A 25615-nucleotide genomic window follows, 5' to 3' on the forward strand; every position below is an offset into this window, starting at 1 on the left:
AGGTGTCTAAATCCCAACGCCTATCCAAAATTCCGATGGCCGGCATCCTGAACGAAGGTAAGCCGGGAATCGTTGCACATAGCTGCAGGGGAGGGGGGAGGGTTAGGTTTAGCCACCACCGTGGGGACTTAGGGTTAGGCACCTCCCTGGGGAGGGTTAGGGTTAGGCTAGGGGAAGGAGAGGTTAGGGTTAGGCACCACCTGGGGGGAGGTTAGGGTTAGGCACCCCCCCGGGAGTTTAGGTTTGGGATGCGGTGAGGGGGGGTTAGATTTAGGCACCCCTGGGGGGTCTTAGGGTTAGGCATGACCCTGGGAGCTTTAGGGTTAGGGTTAAGGGGGGAGAGGGGAAGGGTTGAGGGGGAGAGGGGAAGGTTAGGGTACTTACCTGCCCCAATGGGGATCTTCATGCTTCGGCCTTCCGGCGTCGGTATTTCATCATTACACATTTTGCTATTCTCAACTTGCTGTTTCTTTTATTCATTTTAATTCTTGGTATTTAATAAAGTTACATTTTAAGGTACACAAAAAAGGGAGAAGAACAAACAAATAGGGGGAGGGGGATACACAAGGTTCTCAAGAAACAGAACAGCTCTATAATGTAACCTTTCACTTCCCCAAATCCAACAGAAAGGCAGCAAACTATCTAAATCACCCAATCAAGCATCATCTAAGATATGAATACCCTTAAATTGCTAGAGAGAAATAATCGCTGTCCAGACAATTATTGTGGTTCCACCGCACAAAAGTTCTTATTGCAATAAAAGAAAGTTACACGCTTTCATCTAGCACAATTAGCGCAAAGACAATAAAATACAGAATATACAATACAGCCCAATACATACGCGTGCGTACTGGTCCCAGCATATAGTCAGCAGTCCAGAAGCCTGTGGTCATCCGAAAAGAATGACTGTGTACTAGAACCAGCATGCAAGCTATATACCCTCCCAGAACAAAGAAACTAGTTAACGGGTTTCCATTGGATCTTGCTCCTGGACATTCTGGTACGATGCAGGTCATTGGACAGTACATATAGCATCACTAGGGGTATGTCCGAGTTCCTCAGATGTTGCTTTGTGTGGTTTTCCCGCCGAAGAACTGGTTTAAACTAGTAAAAAACACTTCATACATTTTCACATTCTAACCACTATTTTCATATTGTTCATATCTTGCGAACGCATGATGCGATTTCCTTGCGGGTCGAACCGGAAATCTGCGAACAAATAGTGCTTTAGAATGATACCAAACATGATATGTTTACTAACTTATGTAACTTAAATATCGTATACATTACATTTCACAACATAAGTATTCGCTAATATAACCTCTAATATTAAGGGCTCTATTTATTAACATTATTTTGACTAAAATAAAGTGAAAAAGGGTGTTTTCACATTATTTTAGTATCACCTATAGTTGTTACAGGCAGTGGCGTAACTACTGCCCCCGCAGCCCCCGCGGTGGCTTGGAGGCGCTGGGTAGCCTTGGGGGCGACGGGGGCAGTAGTTACGCCACTCAGTGGCGGAACTCCTGTAACTACGGAGGGTGCAGGGTGTGCGGTCGCTCCCATACTGCCGGGGAGCAGATGCCGGGGAATGTACGGCAGCAGCACTGGAGCGGGGATAAAGGTAAGTGTTTTTTTTTGTGTGTGTGTTTGTGTGCGTGCGGGGGGGGGAGCAACTACAGGGGCTCACTACTGGGGGCAACTACAGGGGGCTCACTACTGGGGGCAACTAGGTGCAACTCTTACGGGGGTTTCACTACAGGGGGCTCACTACAGGGGGCAACTACAAGGGGCTCACTACTGGGGGAAACCACAGGGGGCTCACTACTGGGGCAACTACAGGGGCTCACTACTGCGGGCAACTACTGGGGGCTCACTAATGGGGGCAACTACAAGGGGCAACTACTGGGTGCAACTACTGGGGGCTCACTACTGAGGGCAACTACAGGGGGCAACTACAAGGGGCAACTACTGGGTGCAACTACTGGGGGCTCACTACTGAGGGCAACTACAGGGGGCAACTACTGGGCACAACTACAGGGAGCACTACTAAAATGGGCACAACTACAGGGGGCACTACTAGAAGGGGCACAACTACAAGGGGCACTGCATATGGGCACAACTACAGGGGGCACTACTTTAATGGGCACAATTACAGGGGGCCCTGCATAATGGGCACTACTACAGGGGGCATTGCATAAGGGGCATTATTACAGGGGGCATTGCTTAAGGGGCACTAGTATAGGGGGCATTGCATACGGGGCACAACTACAGGGGGCACTACTTTAATGGGCACAATTACAGGGGGCCCTGCATAATGGGCACTACTACAGGGGACATTGCATAAGGGGCACTATTACAGGGGGCATTGCATAAGGGGCACTAGTATAGGGGGCATTACATTTTGGGGCGCAACTACAAGGGGCACTGCATATGGGCACAACTACAGGGGGCACTACTTTAATGGGCACAATTACAGGGGGCCCTGCATAATGGGCACTACTACAGGGGACATTGCATAAGGGGCACTATTACAGGGGGCATTGCATAAGGGGCACTAGTATAGGGGGCATTACATTTTGGGGCACAACTACAGGGGGCACTGTATAAGGGGCACTAACTTAATACACACAGTTTACAGTTTATAAACTATGTTCCCAATAATCTGGTTCTACACGGACATAAAAACTGCAACCTGTCTTGAGCTGAGGTGACACACTGGCAGGAGCGGAGAGGAGGGTTGGTGAAGTAGATCTGTCAGGGTGGGTTGTAATGGGCATTACTGTTTGGCATAATGTGTATTTGGCATTACTGTGTGCACAATGTGCTATTAGGGGCATTACTGTGTGGCATAATGTGTAAGGGGCATTACTGTGTGGCATAATGTGTTGTCTGTGGCATTACAGTGTGGCATAATGTGAAATAGGGGCATTACAGCATGGCATACATTTGTTGTAAGGGCTTTACTGTATGTCATTATGTGTTATACGTGGCATTATGTGTGGCATGTGTAAGGGGCATTGCTGTGTGGCATAATGTGTTGTAAGGGGCATTCCGGTGTGGCTTAATGTGTTGTAAGGGGCATTCCAGTGTGGCACACTGTCTTATAAGTGGCATTACTTAGTGTGTAATAATGTGTAAGGCACGTTGCCGTATCAAGTAACCACACACCTTAAATGTCGTCTTTGGGTGTGTTTGATCTTTGGGCGGGGGTGGGGGGGGCGCCTGAAACTTTTTTGGCATGGGGGAGCAAAATTTATAGTTACGCCACTGGTTACAGGGCAATTGGAGTAGAATTCGTAAAATTCTACTCCAGCCCCTAAGTATCACTTATTTTTAGTAAGCAGATCGCATTTCCCATAATTGTAATGGAAAATTTGATCCGACCAGAGTTACTAAAAATAAAATGTGAAAAAAATACCTAGGGAGGCCCTGTGATAATAACGCCACCTGGAGGTGGCATTATCCAGGGTCTACCCCGGTTACCGGACTCCTGCTCCGCTCTAAGGGGAAGAGCAGAGCCGGGAGTCGGTCCCAGTAATCAGCTGTGTGGTCTAAACAGACTGCAAGCTGATTACTGTAAAAAAAATAAAAAAAAATAGTAAAAAAAAAAAAATTAACTTACCTGACTCCAGGGACCGATGATCGGGCCTCCGGAGATGACTCCCCTCCGGTCAGCTGGTCTCCCTTAGTGCACTGCTGCCCGGTCATCAGGTGATCGGGTCCCAGTGCAGTATGGGATATCACCTGACCGTAGGACATGGAGGACATCACCGGAGGCGCGGATCATGCAGGTAAGTGTAATTAAGGGAGGGGGGGGGCGCGGGGGGTCCGCGATCGCTGGGGCGGGGCTTAGCGCCGGGGGGGTAGCAGCAATGGCCGGTCGGCGCATGCGCGGGCACTTTGTGTGCGGATGGGATTCGCAGGAACAGAGTCTTTTTTCGGAAGCTCTGTCCCTGCAAGGGATTTGTAGTAAATCCCTGTGATTTTGCCTGAATTCGCAATGCGAATTCAGTCGTTAATATCACACTACAATCTGCATTCAATATGCGGATTGTAGTAAATAGAGCCCTAAGCCTTTAATGTGGAGGAACCTTTTTATGAGTTTCGGCATATGTAAGTGTGTATGATTTAATGTGCGTATGGGGTATGATAGGATTTTTAACAATATGCGGTAGCAATGCAGTCGCACGATGCTAATAATCGCATATTAGCATCGCACACAATGGTTTCATGCTGACGACGCAAGATGGCGTCATCAGGGGCATCACAAGATGGCGTTGCCCGATATTAATTTAAGATCTGGTCTCAGCCAATCATCCGGCTTCGACAAAGAGGAGGGTCACTATTATATCCTAACACTCTAAAATACAAACTGAGCTAAACCGTTTCTGTCTCTTATTTTTATTACGCAGATAACGATTGTTTTGGAAAAGCTCACGCAGTAATTCAGCCGTTCGCCAACACGCTGTATGTACAATGCAGACTTTGTATCTATCCTACCTACTGTATTTAACTAGCTAAGACTGTCTCAATTAATTGTAAACTTAATTTAGTAGAGAATTCTAAATATAATCTGTCTGCCGTGTTAAATCATGAATTTGAAGTACTGTTCAGGTAATGCTTTTCTATTTCAGTCACTTCTAAAAACACATATAATCCAAATCTAAAAGGGTCAGTTTTATAAGCACAGCTCCATAATCTATTTGGTTTACAATTGAATTAAACTTTCTATGAACACAGCAGGTATGTTTCAGTAACTGCTGCTTGCTTTACTTAACGTATTTCATCCACAGTAATGTCTGTATTTTATGTTTTTAGTTATGTGAAATTACATATGTAAGATATTTTTAAAAAAGCCCTTAATGTGACTTCTGCTTTAGATCTCAACATAGCCAATTGAATTGCAGTTCAGTAATTTTGTTAGTCACCAGGACCTTAACTCATGTGCTGCCTGGGGGATATAAAGACATTGCTTCGAGGAACCTAATATGAAGCAGTTCAGTGAGGATCAGAGAATTAATGACATTGACGTGAAGGGTTTCTCCTTTAAACAGAGAGGCTTAAGGCTTGTACACATGGGGGTTACAACAAAACAACACGTAGACTTGTAGTTTGTCGTTACAATTGTTTTCCGAAAGCTGTCCCATAGCATAGGGGACCTCATTCAGAGCCGCTCACAAAAAGCGACCACCTACAGCTTTTGCGAGCGGCCAGGTCACGGTCGCGATGGTCGCGATATTCGCGGCAATCGGGTTTGCGACGAGACCCTTGTGGTAGGGTCTCATCTGCCGCAAGCACCAGTGAACTTCCTGCTCTAATAGAGCAGGAAGCTCACTACTGACATCACGGGTGATGTCAGTAGGGCCGCCCACAAATGGCAGGCGTTCTTTAAGGAACGCCTCCGTTTGTCCAAACACCCCCCCTCCCCACCTACAAAACGGGGCGAGCTGTCGATCAACATCGACAGCCGCCCCGTTTGTAGTGAGCCCCGGAGTGAGTGAAATTCTCACTCGCTCCGGGGCTTGCACACGTGTGCAGCACGTGCGCAGTGCTCCACCATCGACCTGCTTACGAGCGCATAGCGCTTGCGAGCGGGTCTGAATGAGGACCAGTGTACGTACTATGGATCTGATTAATTATGGATCACTATTGCGATTACAGCTGCCAGTACGCACGCAGACCCACTGCACAAATATGCTAATGTTTGTAATCGCTATGCCATCGCAGCCCAACATAAAGACGCCCACTTCCCCTTACTCACATCCGTAATACTTTGGAAGTCTGCAAAAACATTGGTACCAACAAGTAACATTGTAGCCTCACACACAATTACACAAGGGCAGACCTTACTCAGATTTTGCTAACCCCATCGCATGCAGTAAATACTCACGCTGCGTATGCCATTGCAGTGGCTATTTTATGTGCGCCCCTGTAACGGCGTTCAAACGGTCAGACACGCTTGCGTTCCTCCTACCACTCCCCCATCACCACCCCAAATGCTCACTTTCTGTCAATCACTTAGCGATGGGTCTGCGTGGTCTCTGCGATCGCAGTGCCTCCGCAGCAGAGCCTTCGCGCACTGCGATGCATGCAACAATCGGCCGTCTGCGTGCATAATCGCAATAACGAAGCGTAATGAATCAGGCCCTATGTCCTTAAGGAGCGCTTCCATTAAAAGTAATTTTACGTGGCAAAATATTAACTCTTCTGAACCCTGCAGGCACAATCAGAATTGATGCACACTTGCAAGAAAATGTCCATGCACAGGCCCATTCACTTACATTTAGGGCCGGATTAAGGTCTGTGGGGGCCCCTGGGCAACAAATGTGTGGGGGCCCCTATCAATAAAAGTTGTATATATATATATATATATATATATATATATATATATGAACAACACAATAAGTGGGAACGGCGCCAACAATAAATACAATAATTTATAAGTGATATACCATATAACAAAACCTTGTGAATATCATGTAAACCAAGCCCTTTTCATATGGGCGTCTGCTCAATGTCAATAATAAATACTGGTAAACGTATTGAGAGATATAGAACAATGGGTTGACCATAGAGCGACTGGTTTATAAACGTGTATAAATCATATAATTATTCAGACCAATTCTGTGATTAAGAATGAATGAAAAAGTGCAGGTGCTAATAAATAAATCATTTAACAATTTAATTAATACAAAATATACAATGAAGAAATAGATAAAAACATACAGCATACACATAAAACCCTTTCTTTCTAGAAGGGTAAAATCAGAGAAAGTCTAAAATACTATGCACTTTAAAAATAGAAAAGTCTTTTGCATGGTTAAAATAAAAGGCTTATCTGAGCAAGGTGGATAGAGATTAGCATATTCATAGATTCATAAGGCAAGGCAAGCTCTCTCCCAACGCGTTTCGTCCTGGGGACTTCATCAAGGGGATACTAGTGTGTTGGGTCATAATCTTATTTATACCCCCATATGGGTTCATCAGAGGTTATGAGGCCGCATCACTTCCTGTTTGTCTAACATTGTTCTCTTACCCAAACCCACTTTAACATAATATGAGCGCATTATCAGTATATTATTGGGGTAAACTATTAAGTGAGAACTATGTTTTAAACTATCAAAAGATCAGCAATAGTGAAAACAATCCGTTGTGTGAGGGCAGCTTTCACTTAGCCACTTAGGACTTCCGCCCTTAGTACTGTCATCACATCCTGTGCGTTGCCGCTTCTTCCCGCAGTCGGGATAGGCTGGGTACGTCACTTCCGCCCTCGTGGTTGCGTTTCTCCTGATCACGTGGGCCCACTATCATCTGTCACTTCTGCCCTTCTCCTTTGGTACATGCGAGGGATGTATGATGACTTCCGCCCGCCGCATCAGCGTTGTTCGTTTCCATGGGAACTTGAATGACATATATCCAGCTCTCTTGGTTCTCCTGGCATGAAGCGCCCTAGTGTTCATATCGGATTCAACTTCCGCCCACACTTTAGTATGTAGATAAAAATGTAATTCCGCGATCTATGACTTAAAACAAAAACGTTCATTAGATGCCATATTAAATATCTTGCAAGCCAGTATTCAGGACCACACATTATTAGGTTATTATTCAATTTATAGTCCAAACCCTATTTTTGTATAGTCATTAATTGTATTTGCCCATACATAGAGCAACAGATTTCCCATTCTAATTTAGTTAAAAAATGGCAGTTCTTTTCTTTAGGGAAAATCAACAAATCCAGAGTCAGAAGAAGTTTCCCAGAAACCTCCGAGTTTTAATTGTGCAACAGAGTTCATATTAAGTCACAAGTCTAATTCCAATATTTTTTATTTTTTTTTTAGATGCTAGTTCTTTTCATTTCTTATTACTCCAGATACACTTATAGATTTCCACTGACACCATATTTGAATACTCCGCTGTTTTCCAAAAATCTTTCAAGTGTAGATACTTCTGCGCATATTTTCCTGTATACTCTTTCAGGCTCCATCACTTATGCGTAGTTTTGCAGCACCTGGTATTTCTAGGGGGTCACCCATCCTAGTACTAACCAGGCCCACGGGAGCTTCGCTTCCAAGTTCGGGCGGAGTTGGGCATATACCCAGTGGTATGGCTGCAATCAATGGTAGTGGGTATAACCTCTATACCTACCACACCTGAACTTCTCCAAGAAGTCACCCTCCAGGGTACTGATCAGGCCCTCCACAACAATCCACCATATCCCATAGTGGATTGATAATGAGGTACATTAAGTAGGTGGGAGGATGCCATCACAAGAAAGGCACAATTTCGTAACTTTCATTGAATCCTTTCGGTGCCAGTGTATCCAATTCAAATAGCCAGCACATCTCACGCCTTGAGAGTAAATTTCCAAGATTTCCTCCTCGTTCTCCTAGTGTTACATGTTCAATGGCTTTAAACGTGATGTCTTCTGGGTTAGAATTATGAACTATGGAAAAATGTTTTGAAACAGCGTGTCCCTCTATTTTATTACGTATATTGCGGATATGTTCCTGGATCCTTAGTTTCAGTGGTCTCTTAGTTTTACCCACATACTTAAGTCCACAGGTACATTCCAACAAGTAGATTACAGACGTAGAGTTACAATTCATGAAGGTTTTAATCTTATACTCTTTAGAACCCTCTGAGTCCATAAATGTTTTCCTCTTAGGATGAACAAATTTGCAAATGTTGCAGTGGCCGCATTTGTAGCAGCCATTACATTGGAGCATTTTTTACACTTTTATTGTTTCCTTTTCTTGTAGCATGCTTGGAGCCAATAAATCTTTCAAATTTCTTGACTTCCTGTAGACAATTTGTGGTTGGGATGGTAGAATATTTTTCAATAGTGGGTCCATCATAAGGATATTCCGATTTTTGTTGAATGCTTTTCTGATTTGTTTCTCATGACCATTGAATGTCGTGACAAACAGTATTTTTTCTGGTTTGCCTGGTACTTCTACTTTGTATTTAAGAAGTTCTTGTCTATCCAAAGATTTAGTTCTTTGGAGTGCAGTTGTTAAAATAGCTTCAGGATACTTCTTCTCTCTGAATCGGTCTGCGTATACTTCAATTTGTTCCTCGCATACCTTCATATCACTGCAATTGCGTCTAATTCTGTGGAATTGGGAATAAGGAATATTCCTCTTCCATTTATCCAGATGGCAACTTTCAAAGTGCAAGTAACTATTCGCATCAACAGTCTTAATGAAGTTCTTAGTACATATTCCTTCTCCCACTGATGATAATACCAAATCCAGAAATTCAACTTTGGAGGTATTAAAATTCGACGTAAACTTTAAGTTCATATTATTATCTGAAATGTGTGTTAAAAATTGATTAAAATATTCCTCTGTACCATCCCATATAATCAAGATGTCATCAATGTATCTTTTATATAAAATGAGGTTCGTCTTAAAAGGGTTGTTGGTATAAACATAACAATTTTCCCAGCATCCCATAAATAAATTCGCGAAGCTGGGGGCAAACGTGGTCCCCATTGCCGTGCCGCATAATATACAGTCAGGTGCATAAATATTGGGACATTGATAGAATTTTCATATTTTGGCCTCTATTTACCACCACAATGGCTTTGAAATGAAACAAACAAGATGTGCTTTAACTGCAGACTTTCAGGTTTCATTTGAGGGTAATTACATCCAAATCAGGTGAACGGTGTAGGAATTACAACAGTTTAAATATGTGCCTCCCACTTTTTAAGGGGCCAAAAGTAATGGGACAAACTAAACAATCCTAAATCTAACTTTCACTTTTTAATACTTTTTTGCAAATCCTTTGCAGGCAATTACAGCCTGAAGTCTGGAACGCATAGACATCACCAGACGCTGGGTTTCATCGCTGGTGATGCTCTGCCAGGCCTCTACTGCAAATGTCTTCAGTTCCTGCTTGTTCTTGGGGCATTTTCCCTTCAGTTTTGTCTTCATCAAGTGAAATGCATGCTCAATCGGATTCAGGTCAGGGGATTGACTTGGCCATTGCATAACATTCCACTTTTTAGCCTTAAAAAACTCTTTGGTTGCTTTTGCAATATGCTTCGGGTCATTTTCTATCTGCACTGTGCAGCGCCGTCCAATGAGTTCTGAAATATTTGACTGAATATGAGCATATAATATTGCCCGAAACAATTCAGAACTCATTCTGCTGATTTTGTCAGCAGTCACATCATCAATAAATACAAGGGAACCAGTTCCATTGGCAGCCATACATGCCCTCGCCATGACACTACCACCACCAAGCTTCACTGATGAGGTGGTATGTTTTGGATCATGAGCAGTTCCTTTCCTTCTCCATACTCTTCTCTTCCCATCACTCTGGTACAAGTTGATCTTTGTCTCATCTGTCCATAGGATGTTGTTCCAGAATTGTAATGGCTTTTTTAGATGTTGTTTGGCAAACTCAAATCTTCCTGTTTTTAAGGCTCACCAATGGTTTACATCTTGTGGTGAACCCGCTATATTCACTCTTGTGAAGTCTTCTCTTGATTGTTGACTTTGACACATATACACCTACCTCCTGGAGAGTGTTCTTGATTTGGCCAACTGTTGTGAAGGGGTTTTTCTTCACCAGTGGTGTTGTTGAGCTCTCCGGTGCGTTCTTTCTTTTTAAGAATGTTCCAAACAGTTGATTTGGCCACACCTAATGTTTTTGCTATCTCTCTCATCGGTTTGTTTTGATTTTTTAGCCTAATGATGGCTTGCTTCACTGATAGTGACAGCTCTTTGGATCTCATATTGAGAGTTGACAGCAACTGATGCCAAATGCAAATGTCAGACCTAGAATCAACTCCAGACCTTTTGCCTGCTTAATTGATAATGAAATAACGAGGGAATAGCCCACACCTGTCCATGAAATAGGTTTTGAGTTGATAGTCCCATTACTTTTCTTAAAAAGTGGGAGGCACATATAGAAACCGTTGTAATTCCTACACCGTTCACCTGATTTGGATGTAATCACCCTCAAATTAAATCTGAAAGTCTGCAGTTAAAGCACATCTTGTTTGTTTCATTTCAAAGCCTTTGTGGTGGTGAATAGAGGCCAAAATATGAAAATTCTGTCAATGTCCCAATATTTATGCACCTGACTGTATATATATATATATATATATATATACATGTATATGTTCACTCTAGGTCCAACGCCCTAGAGAAAGGGCACATCTAGTAGGCGCGCACATCCAAAAAGGAGGCGTGGTCTTTAAGACGCGTCCCCTTTTCGTCACTCTTGGGGACGTTCTGGGCTGTCCCCAAGCACTGCTGCCAGTGTGAATGCATGTGCCCAGCATCCATTCACCGGCAGTTTTCCCCACCTGCGGGACACTGCGACCCGCGGGTGGGGACGGCACCTGCAGGCTGTTTCAGCAGGGCGCCACGCCGGAGGGCAGGGTGCTTTTTGCCTTTTAGAAACAGGGCAGACCAGCACCCTGCTAAAACAGCGGTAGCGGGACTGCTATATTATATATTATAAGGGTGCAGTCGTGCCCTTATATTAAGGCTGCATCTAAAAAACATATTTCTCCATAAAGAATTCCGAAGGGGGGGCAGGGTGTTCAAGGGGCTACACCTCAAAAGCTATAGGAGTTACGGATCTGAAATTTGGCAGGGCCTGGTAGAACTGTCACTGAGTGCTGCATGCCAAATTTCAGGGCAAAAACATAAAAAATTAGGATTTTGGAGTAATCTAAAGCTCCAACTGTCACACTTTTCTGACATAAATTTTTTTGGGGGAAGGCAAAACTCAGGGTAGGTGGCGAATTTAGACTTGGGGTTTGTTTTATTAGGTAGCTATTGTGCCAGGGTACCTGCTTTTGGGATTCAGGTAAATGAGAAAGTTACAGTTTTTAAACTCTTACCTCAAGAATGCGCCATTTTAAAGATAGGACTTTTCAACTTTTTGCGCAGGCTCAGTAGGAGCCTCCAGCAGGTGTTCCTACAATGGCTTCACTTGGGTAAACAAAGATGGCCGTTGTTTGCGGGCGATAGCGGGACTGGAAAACACCAATGGTAGCAGGGGACACGGAGGCGGCGGTGGGGACATCAGCGGCGGTGGCATAGGTGCCGGCGGTGGGTCGCAGGTGATGGCTGGTCGCAGGCGTCGGCGGAACCCAGTGAAGGCAGAGGGTCCGGCGGCTGTGTGGGAGTTTGGGAGTTTCACAGCGTGCCTGAATCCGAGATGATCCAGTCCCCGCCAGCCATTCTGCAGAGTACGGCAGCAGCGCCCATTTCAAAAATGGAGTCTCAGTGGCATTTTTTAAATTCAAAGATGGCCGCTATGAGCCAATCACGGCAGAATGGCTGGCGGGGACTGGATCCTCTCAGATCCAGGCCCGTTGCTGACACCTGAACAGGTGCCACAGCTCCCGCCGACAATGACGTTGCGAAATGTGATTGGCTCGCCGCGGCCATCATTGATTTTCAAAGATGGCCGCTGTGAGCCAATCATCATCGTAACGTCATTGGAGGTGGTGGCACCTGAAGAGGACCACAGAAGCTCTGGGGAGATGGCAGCCACCCTCCAGGAGAAGACGCCAGAAGCCCTGGCGGGTTGGCGGCCGCCAGGCGAAGGCGCCGGAAGTCCTAGTGGGAGGCAGCCACGAAAAAGAGCTGACACAGGCTGCCGCCCACTAGGTAAAGACGTCGAAGCCTGGGTGGGTTGGCGCCCGCCAGGTGAAGACGCCGAAGCCCTGGCGAGTTGGCGACCGCCAGGCGAAGACACCGAAGTCCTAGTGAGAGGCAGCCACGAAAAAGAGCTGACACAGGCTGCTGCCCACTAGGTGAAGACATTGAAGCCCTGGCGGGCTGGTGCTCGCCAGGTGAAGACACCAAAAACCCTGGCGGGTTGGCGTCTGCCAGGCGAAGACACCGAAGCCCTAGCGGGGTGGCGCCCGCCAGGCGAAGACGCCATAAGTCCTAGTGGGCGGCAGCCATGAAAAATCTGACTCAGGCTGCCACCCACTAGGTGAAGACGTCGAAGCCCTGGCGGGCTGGGGCTCACCATGTGAAGACGCCAAAAACCCTGGCGGGTTAGCGCCTGCCAGGCGAAGACGCCGAAGCCCTAGCGGGTTGGCGCCTGCCAGGCGAAGACACCATAAGTCCTAGTGAGCAGCAGCCATGAAAGAGCTGACACAGGCTGTCGCCCACTAGGTGAAGATGCCGAAGCCCTGGCGGGTTGGCACCCGCCGGGCAAAGACTCCAGTAGCCCTAGTGGGCGGCGGCCACGTAAAAGAGCTGACACAGGCTGCAGCCCACAATGCAAAGATGCCGAAGCCCTGGCGGGTTGGCGCCCGCCAGGTGGAGATGCTGGAAGTCCTAGTGGGAGGCAGCCATGATAAAGAGCTAACAAAGGCTGCCGCCCACTCTGTGAAGATGTCAAAGCCCTGGCAGATTGGCTCCCACCTGGCAAAGACACTGGAAGTCCTAGTGGGAGGCAGCCATGAAAAAGAGCTGACACAGGCTGCCACCCACTAGGTGGAGACGTCGAAGCCCTGGTGGGTTGGCGCCCGCTAGGCGAAGACGCCATAAGTCCTAGTGGGTGGCAGCCATGAAAAAGAGCTGACACAGGCTGTCACCCACTAGGTGAAGACATCGAAGCCCTGGCGGGTTGGCGCCCACCAGGCAAAGACACCAGAAGCCCTAGTGGGCGGTGGCCACGTAAAAGAGCGAACACAGGCTGCCGCCCACAAGGCGAAGATGCCGAAACCCTGGCGGGTTGGCGCCCGCCAGGTGGAGATGCTGGAAGTCCTAGTGGGAGGCAGCCATGATAAAGAGCTAACACAGGCTGCCACCCACTCGGTGAAGATGTCAAAGCCCTGGCAGATTGGCGCCCACCTGGCAAAGACACTGGAAGTCCTAGTGGGAGGCAGCCACGAAATAGAGCTGACACAGGCTGCCACCCACTAGGTGGAGACGTCGAAGCCCTGGTGGGTTGGCGCCCACCAGGTGAAGATGCCAGAAGTCCTAGTGGGAGGTAGCCACGAAAAAGAGCTAACACAGGCTGTCGCCCACTAGGTGAAGACGTCAAAGCGCTGGGAGGTTGGCACCCACCAGGCAAAGATGCCGAGGCCCTGGTGGGTTGGCGCCTGCCAGACGAAGACGCCATAAATCCTAGTGGGCGGCAGCCATGAAAAAGAGCTGACACAGGCTGCCACCCACTAGGCGAAGACACCGAAGCCCTGGTGGGGTGGCGCCCGCCAGGCGAAGACGCCGGAAGTACTAGTGGGAGGCAGCCATGAAAAAGAGCTGACACAGGCTGTCGCCCACAAGGTGAAGACGCCAGAAGTCCTAGTGGGAGGCAGCCACGAAAAAGAGCTAACAGGCTGTTGCCCACTAGGTAAAGACGTCAAAGCCCTGGCAGGTTGGCGCCCGCCAGGTGAAGATGTTGAAGCCCTGGTGGGTTGGCGCCCACTTGGTGAAGACGCCATAAGTCCTAGTGGGTGGCAGCCATGAAAAAGAGCTGACACAGGCTGTCGCCCACTAGGTGAAGACATCGAAGCCCTGGCGGGTTGGCACCCGCCAGGCGAAGACACCAGAAGCCCTAGTGGGCGGCGGGCACATAAAAGAGCTTACAGGCTACCGCCCACTAGGCAAAGATGCCGAAGCCCTGGCGGGTTGGCGCCCGCCAGACGAAAACGCCAAAGCCATGGCGGGTTGGCGCCCAAGAGGTGAAGTTGCCGAAGCCCTGGTGGGTTGACACCCGCCAGGCGAAGATGCCTAAGCCCTGGGGTGGTGGCGGCCACTTAAAAGAGCTTAAAGGCCTCCGTCCCCCAGGTGAAGACCTGTAAAATAAAATATTACAATATTAAAGTGTGTTGTGTTATTTTAATTTTTTTTTTACAGGTGGACTACAGGAGGCAGTGGGCCCTAATGCCCAGCATGCTGGTACTTGTGTTTTTCCAAGTACCAGCATGCAGGGAGGCGTGCTGGGACCTACAGTTCACCTTGAAAAGAAAATATTCTTTAAAATGCACCACCTCACACAATCAACCTGGCACCCACTGTCTAGTGGTGCTGGTGATAGCCCCGGGCTATCAGCCTAGGCCTGGGGTGCATTGAGGAGGGGCCCCCTTTATTGGGGGGGTCCCCAGCTCCTCAGGGATCCCTGGCCTGGACTGACTAGCAGTCAGGGTTGATGCTGCGGCTGGGGGGTCCCGTGAAAGGGCTCCCCTGGCTGTAGCATCAGCCCTCCGTTAGAAATAGTCCAGTGCTGGTTCTGGAGAATACAGGGGAACCCTACTCATTTTTTTCCCCTGTATTTCCAGAACCATAACCGGATCAGAGCCCAGTGCAGGTTGCGCAACTTTCGGGGGACCCCTACATCATTTGTCCCTTGTATTTTGGCAACCAGGGCTGGTTCTGACTAGCTGGTTGTGCTTAAATATGGGGGAACCCTATGTCATTTGTCCTCTGCATTAAGGCACAACCAATGAGCACACAATTCTGTGAATTAGCAGGTCCACCATTTTGTGAGTGACGGCAATCTCATTCTGTGAGAGTTCTGAATCTGCAGTTAACCACAGGGTATGATGGCATACCTTATATGTATTGCTCAAGGAACACATCCATTAAGGCATCAGCCTTAATGTTCATAATTTCATTGCTTTTTGGAGCTTGAGTGTCAGAAAATCAATAAGCTTTGTGAATTTTCAGATCATGTCTAAGCAGCCCTAATGGGACATGTGAAACCGTAAGAATTTTTGTCTATGGAATATATAACGCACTTATATATATATAAGTGTGTGTATACATATATGTATATATATATATATATATATACATATACACACATCTCCTGGTTTCAGAAGCAGCAGCTGAAGTGTTGAAGGACTAGTGCGATTCGCGGGGCTTTAAAAAGGGGATGGAGCCAAATACCAGGAGGGGTGGGGCTTAATTGGGGGCCGCGGCTGGCGGCTTCGTTAGAAGAAAAAAAAAATGTTCATTGAGGATGTGGCCGGGGACAGTGTGTGGGGACCCCATATGTGTGGTGGCTCCGGGACGACCCACCCTCTTGCCCTGGTTATAATCCGGCCCTGCTTACATTATTTTTTGGACCCCTCAAATTAACTGTGTTTAACAGGCTTCAAGAAGGCACATTAAAATGAACGCTGATGTGTACGTGGCCTTTGGCATAAGAAAAAAAAAATTTAACTGACAGTTAATTTATTTATTTTTAATATACAAATTAGCAAATTTCAAAACAAAATACAGAATAAACAAATTGCAAAAATGTTTTGTGCACAAGAAACTGTTGAGGGTACATTAGGCAACTGATCAACATAGTAGAAAGTCACCATCTCATATATTCTCCTTCAGGGCTGTTCTTTCCTGTCAGCGGAGCTCCACTTGTGGGGGCAGGTGCTGACAGGAGAGAACAGTCCCCCATTCCGCCCACCTCCCCCTCAGGGAGGGATTAGGGACAGAAATAAGAGAGATGGTAGATGGGGGAATGAGGGTGACAGACATGAGAAAAGGGGGGACAGGGATAATAGACAGGGAGATAGGAGGGTGAGGAGGACAGAGATTTAAGACATCTACAGTAGATTGGGTGAACTGGACAGAAATGGGAGACAGGGAGAAAAGGGGTACAGAGATGAAAGACGGGGAGGGGGGCAGAGATTTAAGACGGGGAGGGGGGCAGAGATATAAGACGGGGAGGGGGCAGGGATGAAAGACGGGGAGGGGGGCAGAGATGTAAGACGGGAGGGGGCAGAGATGAAAGACGAGGAGGGTGGCAGAGATGTAAGATGGGGAGGGGGACAGAGATGTAAGACGGGGAGGGGGGCAGAGATGTAAGACAGGGAGGGGGACAGAGATGAGAGACGGGAAGACGGGGTGGGGTGCAGGGATGAGAGACAGGAAAGAAAAAACCCTGCAACACAGTGCACTATAATTAGTGACCCGGTTTATGACATGTCCAAAATACTATGATATCATAATAAACAATGGACCAGTAGATGTTTACAGTATATGCTCTCATAGTGCTAAGCAGGAAACTTGCGTAAGGGATTGTTAAGCAAAAGCATAATACTCATTTTATGTGGTTTTAACACACATTTGTATACAAAATTTGTGTTGCATCTTATTTATTAAAGTTTTGCAGTCTATAACACCATTATGCTTCATAATGGTAATATTCTTCATAAAGGAACATATTTTCTAAATTGACAGACATCAGAAGAATCCATGTGCTCCTGTGATTCTGTCTATAACAAGGAGTAACTTAGGGCCAAATGTAATAGGGTGAGAGTTTAGAAAATGTGAGAGAAAACTATCATCCAGGTGTTTCCTGTATTGAGAATACAACTTGATCAATGTATTAGGGGCATATGTATCAAAGCTTGATGTGAGATAAAATTGTGATACATATATATCACCAACCAATCAGCTTCTAACTTACATTTTGCAGATTGTGTTTAAGAAATGATAGTTTGGAGCTGACTGGTTGATGATATCAGACCCTCCAACATGACCCTTTCCATTAGGTACAAAATACTCTGCTCCTGGACTTCCCTCTTAATTTATGATTGCAGCCACCTGTGCTGAAACATCTCTCTCATCGATTACTTAGCTCAACACAGGTGATTAATTAGGTGAGAAGTCCAGGAGCAGAGTATTTTGTACCTAATGGAGTGGATCATGTTGGAGGGTAGGTGATATATATTTCACAATTTTATCTCACATCAAGCTTTGATACATATGTCCCTTTAGTGTTTAAATGAAAACTTCAGTAACCTCTCATGTTTTTCCAAACTATCTCCCTCTTGCCAACTAGTGAAACCATAACAGTTAGTACTTCATAATGTACCTCTTGTGATTAGCCATGGTTCATGTACTCAGCAGTGACTCCACTGCAGATATGATAGGTTATGTGAGAGTATGTCAGGTGAGAGTGCTCAGGAACTGCAAGGCTCACACTGAAGCCAGGTATCTACATGGCACTGCTACAGCTCATATGGGAAAAACTTGTTCGGAAACCAGAGACTTGGCAGAGATTTTTTTTTTTAGTACCATTGTCTGCGATCTAGTTATTAATTCCTCAGAAAAAAAATTGTTACATAAGTTAAAAGAGCAAAGAACAAACTTAGTTGCCAAATACAAAGTACATAAAATGATGCATAAATATTGATTGCGATACATGCAAAAGCATAAATATAAAGCTTACCATACTGTAGGAAAAAAATTTACTTTGCAATTTATTCCATTATAACAAAAAACAACAACTTTAATTTCACTTTATTTTATTTAAGTTTTTTGTTTTGTATAATGAGTTCCTTAGCCCTTTTTTTGTTTTTTGGTTGTTGTCAGTGGCTCTGTTTTCATTAGTTGCAGTCTACGATAAGTTAGGCATTCTGCATTTCATACAATTATTGGCCCAAATTAGTCTTGGACCTAAGTACAGTTGCAATGTGCTTTGTAGTGTTTTTCATGAGCAAAAAGTTCAGGAGTTAGAGTCTCATTCAGACCCGCTCGCAGGCGCTCGCCACTGGGTCGATGTTGATTCCCTGCGCACGCGCAGCGGCCGCACTGTGCGTGTTAACCGGAGCGAGATAGACATTCTCTCGCTCCGGGGCACACTACAAAAGGGGCAGCTGTCGACAGCTTGCACCGCTTTGTAGGCGAGGTGGGGGGGTGGCTGGCCAAACGGAGGCGTTCCCAAAGGAACTGCTGCCGTATGGGGGTGTTCTAAGAGCCGAAAGCTCACTGGGGCTTGCAGCAGACGAGACCCTTACACAAGGGTCTCGTCGCAAGCCCCAATGGTCGCAATGGTCTTGACCATCACGACCATCAACCTGGCCGCTCGCTAAAGCTGTGGGTGGTTACCCACAGCTTAGCGAGCGGCCAGTAGGCCGGCTCATTATAGAGAAGTGGTCGCCCTCATTCAGAGCGAGCGCTCGCATTTTGCGAGCGGCTCTGAATGAGGTCCTTAGAGCGGTATGTATCTTGCAGTTGTGCCTGGAGAGGCGGGTCAGGGGTGTGGAACGCTCAGTACAGTAAGGGCATGCACTCACATATGGCAAATGTAAGCTTGTTACATTTGGCATCATCTATAAATATGAATATTACAAGTCATATCTATGCCCGTTCAATAGGATTAGGGTAAAAGTACTGTTATTTTTTATTTAGATCTTTTTTTAAAAACAAAGGTGATTTTTCTTTTTAAACAGTAAAGATACGGAAGGCATCATTATCAAGTATCAAGTCTATACGCTGAATTGCAAGTTGCACATACCTTTATGTACATGCAACTCAAAATCTACACTGTGCACTTTTGTGCATTTTTGTTTGTATGTTCTAGTTTTTATTTCTAATACTAAATCGGGCCCCTAAATTGCTCGCGTTTCTGTATAACTTTTGTGATGTGTTGAGTTCCATGGAGGACCATACATCATGTTTGGGTTTGTAGAGTGATGATAAATACCCATATGGTAACTTGGATTTCTTATAGGGAGAAATAGCTTCTGCTTCTCAAATCAAATCACTTCTCTGTTGGAAGCATACTATTTTATTGTGCCGAGGTGTACATTTGTTTAGGTGTTCCCTTTGTGTTCACATGGTAAGGAACCTGACACACTGTGGGTCAGGAGTTTTATAGATGTATCCATTTCATTGCCTGCCTGTGATCACAATGTTTACATAGCTAGCCAGTAAATCCAATACTGTAACTTGTGACTCCCAGTCCAGTCGCTGTCAAGCGCAAACTTTACTGTGTGTCTGAACTTCTGCTGTTTACAGAGCCTGTTAGGCAATTGTTAGTGACCTTATAAAACTGTGTTGATACTAAAAGTAGCTAATTTAATTTTAAATATATGTTTGTTAGCCTCATTAAAAAGACTGCCTTAAAGGAAGAGTATACACAATCTACAAGTTACAGTTATTTTTACATTTGTTTTCTATTGTTCTTAGGCAAAGTGATATAGACATAAATGACTAAACATACTGAGTCTGTGTTCTGGATATTTAAATTTATTAGAACCACCATCAGATAGAACTGCAAAACTGTCCTCGATGAGTTCAAACTTAGAGGGTCATTTACTAATCATGAAATGTGCACAGACAGTACATGTGTATTTTTAGCTATGTTTACAGGTTTTTGCAATCTTAAGGCCAGTTTCACATTTGCCGGTTTTAGCCGGGTGTGAAATCTAGTAAATGCAGGAAATCAGTGGGTCCCTTCAGACGCTATGGCACGGTCGCCGGCCAACAGCCGGATATATCTACTGTGCAGGACGGTGCCGTGCCGTGGCCGTGCCGTCCCTGCACGCCAGTAGTGTGAAGGAAACAATGTTTTCTTTTACACACACTGGCTTCTGGCGGCCGGGCTTGTTCAGTAACAGCTGCTGCTGCGCATGCCCAATTGGTTGACAAAAAAAAAAAAAAGCGGCTCAAAGCCGCTGCTTGTGAAAGGCACACAGTGCCTGTAAAAACCCGGCCTGCTACTGCCCGGGTCTTGCCTGGCCGGCCAAAACCGGCAAATGTGAAACTGGCCTTAGTGTGTTAGGCCAGTTTCACATTTGCTAGTTTTTAGCTGGGATTGAAAAAGAGATTAAAGGGAAGCAGGTGGGTCCTTTCACACGGCACGGGCATGGCACGGTCGCTGTGTTACAGCCGGGAATATCCACTGTGCAGGACGGCTGCCATGCCCTGTCTGTGCCGTCCCTGCACGCCAGTGGTGTAAAGGAAACAATGTTTCCTTTCACACACAGTGGCTTCTGCCGTCTGGTCTAGTGCCCATAAAAAGCAGCTCTAAGCCGCTGCTTGTGAAAGGCACACTGAGCCTGAATAAGCCCGGCCGGCTACCGCCAGGTTCTTCCCCGGCCGGCCAAAACCGGCAAATGTGAAACTGGCCTTACACTTTCCGTATTTAACTGCTCCGCCATAGTGTGGGACCCTCATTTTTCTCCTAAAATACTGCTGATTTTATCTTTGTACTGTACTTTAGCAGTTGGCACATTGTAGACTGTAATATTTTTAAAAAAATAATGCTTCATGCACTAAGTTAGTGTAAACAACATAGTTTTTCTATACTCCTGCTTGAGAATTAAATGCAGGAGACACAGTGGGGCTGATATGGAGTGGGACTTCTGAGTATACAACCCGCTTTTTATTAGTGCCCATTCACACAAAACCATTCATTGAGTCTAAATTAGTGCCAGATTAACAACAAGGTAGCCAGGGTGGTTGCCTAGGGCCCCACACACTGTGAAGCCCCCACGCATAGCTACATCACCAGTGTGGTGGGCACTGTGGCATATTGTATGTGAACTATGGTTTCTGTGTGACATAATGTGAAATGGGTGCACTACAGTGTGTGTCGCATATTTCTGGGGCTGGTAATATTTACACATTATACTTTTTAAAAATATCACCAGCATATCATATTGACACATTTATTGGTTGGTTGGTTGGGGACCCCACAAGTTAGTGCCCTGGGGCCCCCACAAACCTTAATAAGACTCTTGGCCTGATTTATCAAGGATTGCAACTGCTTATATGCACGCAATTGGCGATTGTTGCGAACCAGCCACTGCAGTCGGGACTAATACGCAGACCCATCGCAGAGTGATTGACAGGAAATGAGCATTTGGGGTGGTGACGGGGGAGTGGTGGGAGGAACGCATGTGTGCCAGTGCATTCAAACGCCGTTGCATGGGCTGATGTCACTATAGTAGGGAATCCCTCAGCATAGGATCCACATGCCACAATGATAACCATACCTAGGCCATTCAGCTTCGAGTTGAGGAGCTGATTCAGACCCGCTCGCTAGGATGTGATCGCTCGTAGCTGGCTGAGAGTTGCCATCTGCGCATGCATCACAATGCGCAGAACGCTCGGGAAGCAATCGCTGGCTGCGCATACACAGCCCAGCAGAGTGAGTGACAGGAGAAACCATTTGTGGGTGGTGACAGGGCCTGACCACTAGAAACGGGGGAGTGGAAGTGCGAACCCAGGTGTGCCTGAGTGTTACAACGCCATTTCAGAGGCATTAGAAGGCAGCGTCATAGTACACGTCACCTGGTTGTATTTCACAATGAAGTGATCGCAGTGCTTGCGGCAGAGTATAGTCAACCTCAAGCGCTGCGATTGCATCCGATGGTACTCGATGTACCAATGTTTTCATGCACTTCCAGGAGATGACGTGCGTGTCTTATGAATGGCTGGTGGGCGTTTGCATGCACAAAGTGATCGCACGCCAAGACATAGTGGGGGTGCTAATGCCTTGCCGTGCGATCGCCTGCCTTGCTGGGCGTGCGCTGGATTTGCATACGCAGGGTGAGAGTGAACGCATCTAGCGAGCTGGTCTGAATGAGCTCCTGAATTCTCTATGGGGAACTGGAAAATGCAAGCCCCCTAAACAAAAAAAACAACTTGTGCTTGGTAGGTGTGCATAATAATTGTAAAAAGCAGAAAAAAGCATTTTAACATGTTGAGTCAAGAAATCCCTGTCAGTCTTAAAACACGTGGGTAGTAAAGAAAAAGCAGTATTAAGATGTATCTATCCTTTCAAGAGAGATAAAGTGTAGATGTTGCCCATAGCAACCAATCAGCTTCTGTCATTCTGTGTTAGATAACTGATAGCTATAAGCTATCTCTAAGGTTTGATACATCTCCCCCTGGGTCATTTATGAACTAGCTGTACAGATGTGTCCTCATACACCTTTGCTGCAGTCGTGCCAAACATGGCGTAGCAGATCAAGTGTGACTCTGCTAGCGCCGGGCATCTTTTTCACCTGAAACTGCAATGTGATGTGACGAGGACACACCAGGAGACTGTGCTGATTATATTTATATACAACACTTGTATATATGTTTGCGACTGAGTCTGAATCTGTATTGGAAGTGCTACGATGCAGTGGCTGCGGATTTTTCCCACGCCAAGTTCCATTGTGCTTCTAATACAGACTAAGGGGTCTATTTACTAAGCAGTGTTAGGAGACAGTGTGAAAAGTGATAAGGTGCCAGCCAATCAGCTCCTGTCATCTCACAGGGTGTGTTTGAAAAATGACAGTTGGGAGCTGATTGGCTGGCACCTTATCACTTTCTTATCACTTTTCACTCTGTCTCCTAACACTGTGCTTAGTAAATAGACCCCTCAGTTGCACATTGTGATTAAGTTGCATTTTCAAGTGGAAAAGACGTGAGACGTCCGGTGCTAGCATTGGCGCATGGGAGCTGGCGACTCACTCGTTCCAGGCATATCACGCCACACATACATAGCTTGCAAGAGGCCCTACTTTGCCTTTTTGAAGTAACTATTTTGCAGACTAAAGGGCGCTATCTCTTGCTCATGTATTGAAGGTAAGCAGCCACCTTTATTAATTTGGCCGCTGCAAACCTTTACTGAGCATTCGCAACCCCGCGCCATCTTGTATATGTATCTCAGTGAGAGTGAAGAATTCTATACACAGACATGCAGCAATGTTCCTCTAGACCACTAGTATCCCAGATATCACTGCTACTGTCATCTATAGATGGCGATGCCTAATAGAAGCCTAGGGGCTTCGTTTTGGGAGACTTCCCGAAGAGGGATCATTGTGAATGTACTAATTTAACACTTGAACTGTCACTTCTTACCAAGCACTTTTTAGCACTTAAAAAGTGTTACATTAGTAAAAAAAAAATAGTGTTACATTAGCAAAAAAGAGCAATTAAGCTGTAAACTACTATTTAGCAACTAAAGCTGGGTACACACTGGAGCAATAACGGGCCGATATGTAGGATCTGGCCAAATCGGAACAACATATAGAGCGGATCGCTCAGTGTGTACAGCCAGTCTGCGCGCTTCCGTGGTCATTAGCTATATCTTCTGGTGGGCTGTGCTGCACTGGCCAACCGGACGATATCACAAGCGGCGCAGTGAAAGGTAATGAAAGACGGAACAAGGAATTGTTCTATTCTTCATTACATCATTTTTATGTGTACCGCGGATAAGATATGTCAGTTCGTCTGCCGCCATATTGTCTGGGAACACATTGTCTAGCGTGTACTCAGCACAAGCTACTACTTCTTACTAATGCAACACTTTTTAACACTTAAACCAGGTATCGCTCACTAGTGGTGTTCTAGGGCGGTTTGGTTGTAGTGGCTTGGGGGGTCCCATGTTCTGTACTTGGCAGTTAGGAATTTTAGGAACCCACCGGATGAGGTCACCGTGATGTGGTAGGTGGGCTTCCATTTTTGGCCACACGTGCTAAGAACCTCGTTTGTACTGCATGTTACATTGAAGAGTTTATTATTATTATTTATTATTGTTCTGATTATCAGTATTCTTAGGGGGCGATTCAATTATTACGTGGGTGGGGATAATTAATGAGTGCCCAGTTCTGCAATTTAGTTGTTCTGGGCGCTCATTAATTACTGCCCTCTTCACGCCCTATTAGACTGGGTTTAGCCATTGCTGCGCCATAGAAGCTTGCACCAGCCCGATGGCAGAGCAATTTCTCTGTCTGAACATGGTGTCCTGTGTTTACTCTTCTATGGGGTCTATTTACTAAGCAGTGTTAGGAGACAGAGTGAAAAGTGATAAGTCTGTTATAAGGTGACAGCCAATCAGCTCCCAACTGTCATTTTTCAAACACAGCCTGTGAGATGACAGTTGAGAGCTGATTGGCTGGCACCTTATCACTTTTTAATCACTTTTCACTCTGTCTCCTAACACTGCTTAGTAAATAGACCCCTGTGTCTTTAGACGCAGTCACTGTCAGCAACGTTACCTCCCAGGAATGACCATTGAATACACGGCTCTTGCGTCCAAATTCATTCTGCGCCTCCTGGCGGTGACCATCAGGGCGCATGAGCAGTACTTACAACATCGGCATTGCCTGCAGTTAGCATGCACCTCAGAATCAGGCCCTAGAAGTGCTGCCTCATATTTTCAGCCAATCTCCCAGGACCTCACTTAGGTTATAGGATTTCCTTTTACACAAGATGTGCAGTAAGCTGCAGAATGTTGATAAAGCCATTGGTTATCCCCTGGAGCGGCACTGATGTGGCAGAATCACTTTCCTGAGAGAGAAGGCAAAATCCTTGTCACCTCCCTCACTTCTGCTTACTCTTCCTTCATGAACTGCTGAGGCCGAGCATGGACAGGGTAGTATATTATTCCATTTGCCTAGAAGGCTGTAAGGGTATGCACCACACAAGAGCAATAAGGGAGAACTGACAAGGCCTATTGGCAATTACTATCTGCCTCCTCATGTTATAGAGCAGTATGAATCACAGTAACTGATTAATACAGTAATGCAATAAGACACAGGGAGATTCCAGTATAGAGTCCCAAAGCCACATTGCATTAGAGCTAATAGGATCATAAATTTTCCATCCTATATTTGATTTTTCACCCACGAAAATCAATATAACGTTTAAATAAGGGAAACTATGATAAAACCTGACATTTATTTGCTACAGTACAATAAACACAGCTACATATGTAGTTGGGGCATACAATGTAGCGTATTAATGTAAATGTTTTCCCTTAACTCACTTTATAGAAAATTTACCACAAAATGGAGACCAGACCATTCACACTGATAGAGGCCCTGTACACCTGTGACATCCCTGTGTCTAATGCTACTTGTTGTTCTACAGTCATGGCCAAAAGTTTTGAG

At 45.8% G+C, this 25615-nt stretch overlaps 1 protein-coding gene and 1 pseudogene across 1 annotated transcript in view; one reads left to right on the forward strand and one right to left on the reverse strand.

The window, feature by feature from the left end:
* SLC6A4 (solute carrier family 6 member 4) overlaps positions 1 to 25615 on the forward strand; it is a 154945-nt gene that overhangs the window by 28062 nt on the left and 101268 nt on the right. The window lies entirely within an intron of this gene.
* On the reverse strand, positions 8000 to 8118 carry LOC148518049 (5S ribosomal RNA; annotated as a pseudogene).

This window comes from Taudactylus pleione, unplaced genomic scaffold (assembly GCF_031769625.1).
Source record: "Taudactylus pleione unplaced genomic scaffold, aTauple2 ptg000203l, whole genome shotgun sequence".
NCBI classification, from domain to species: Eukaryota; Metazoa; Chordata; class Amphibia; order Anura; family Myobatrachidae; genus Taudactylus; species Taudactylus pleione.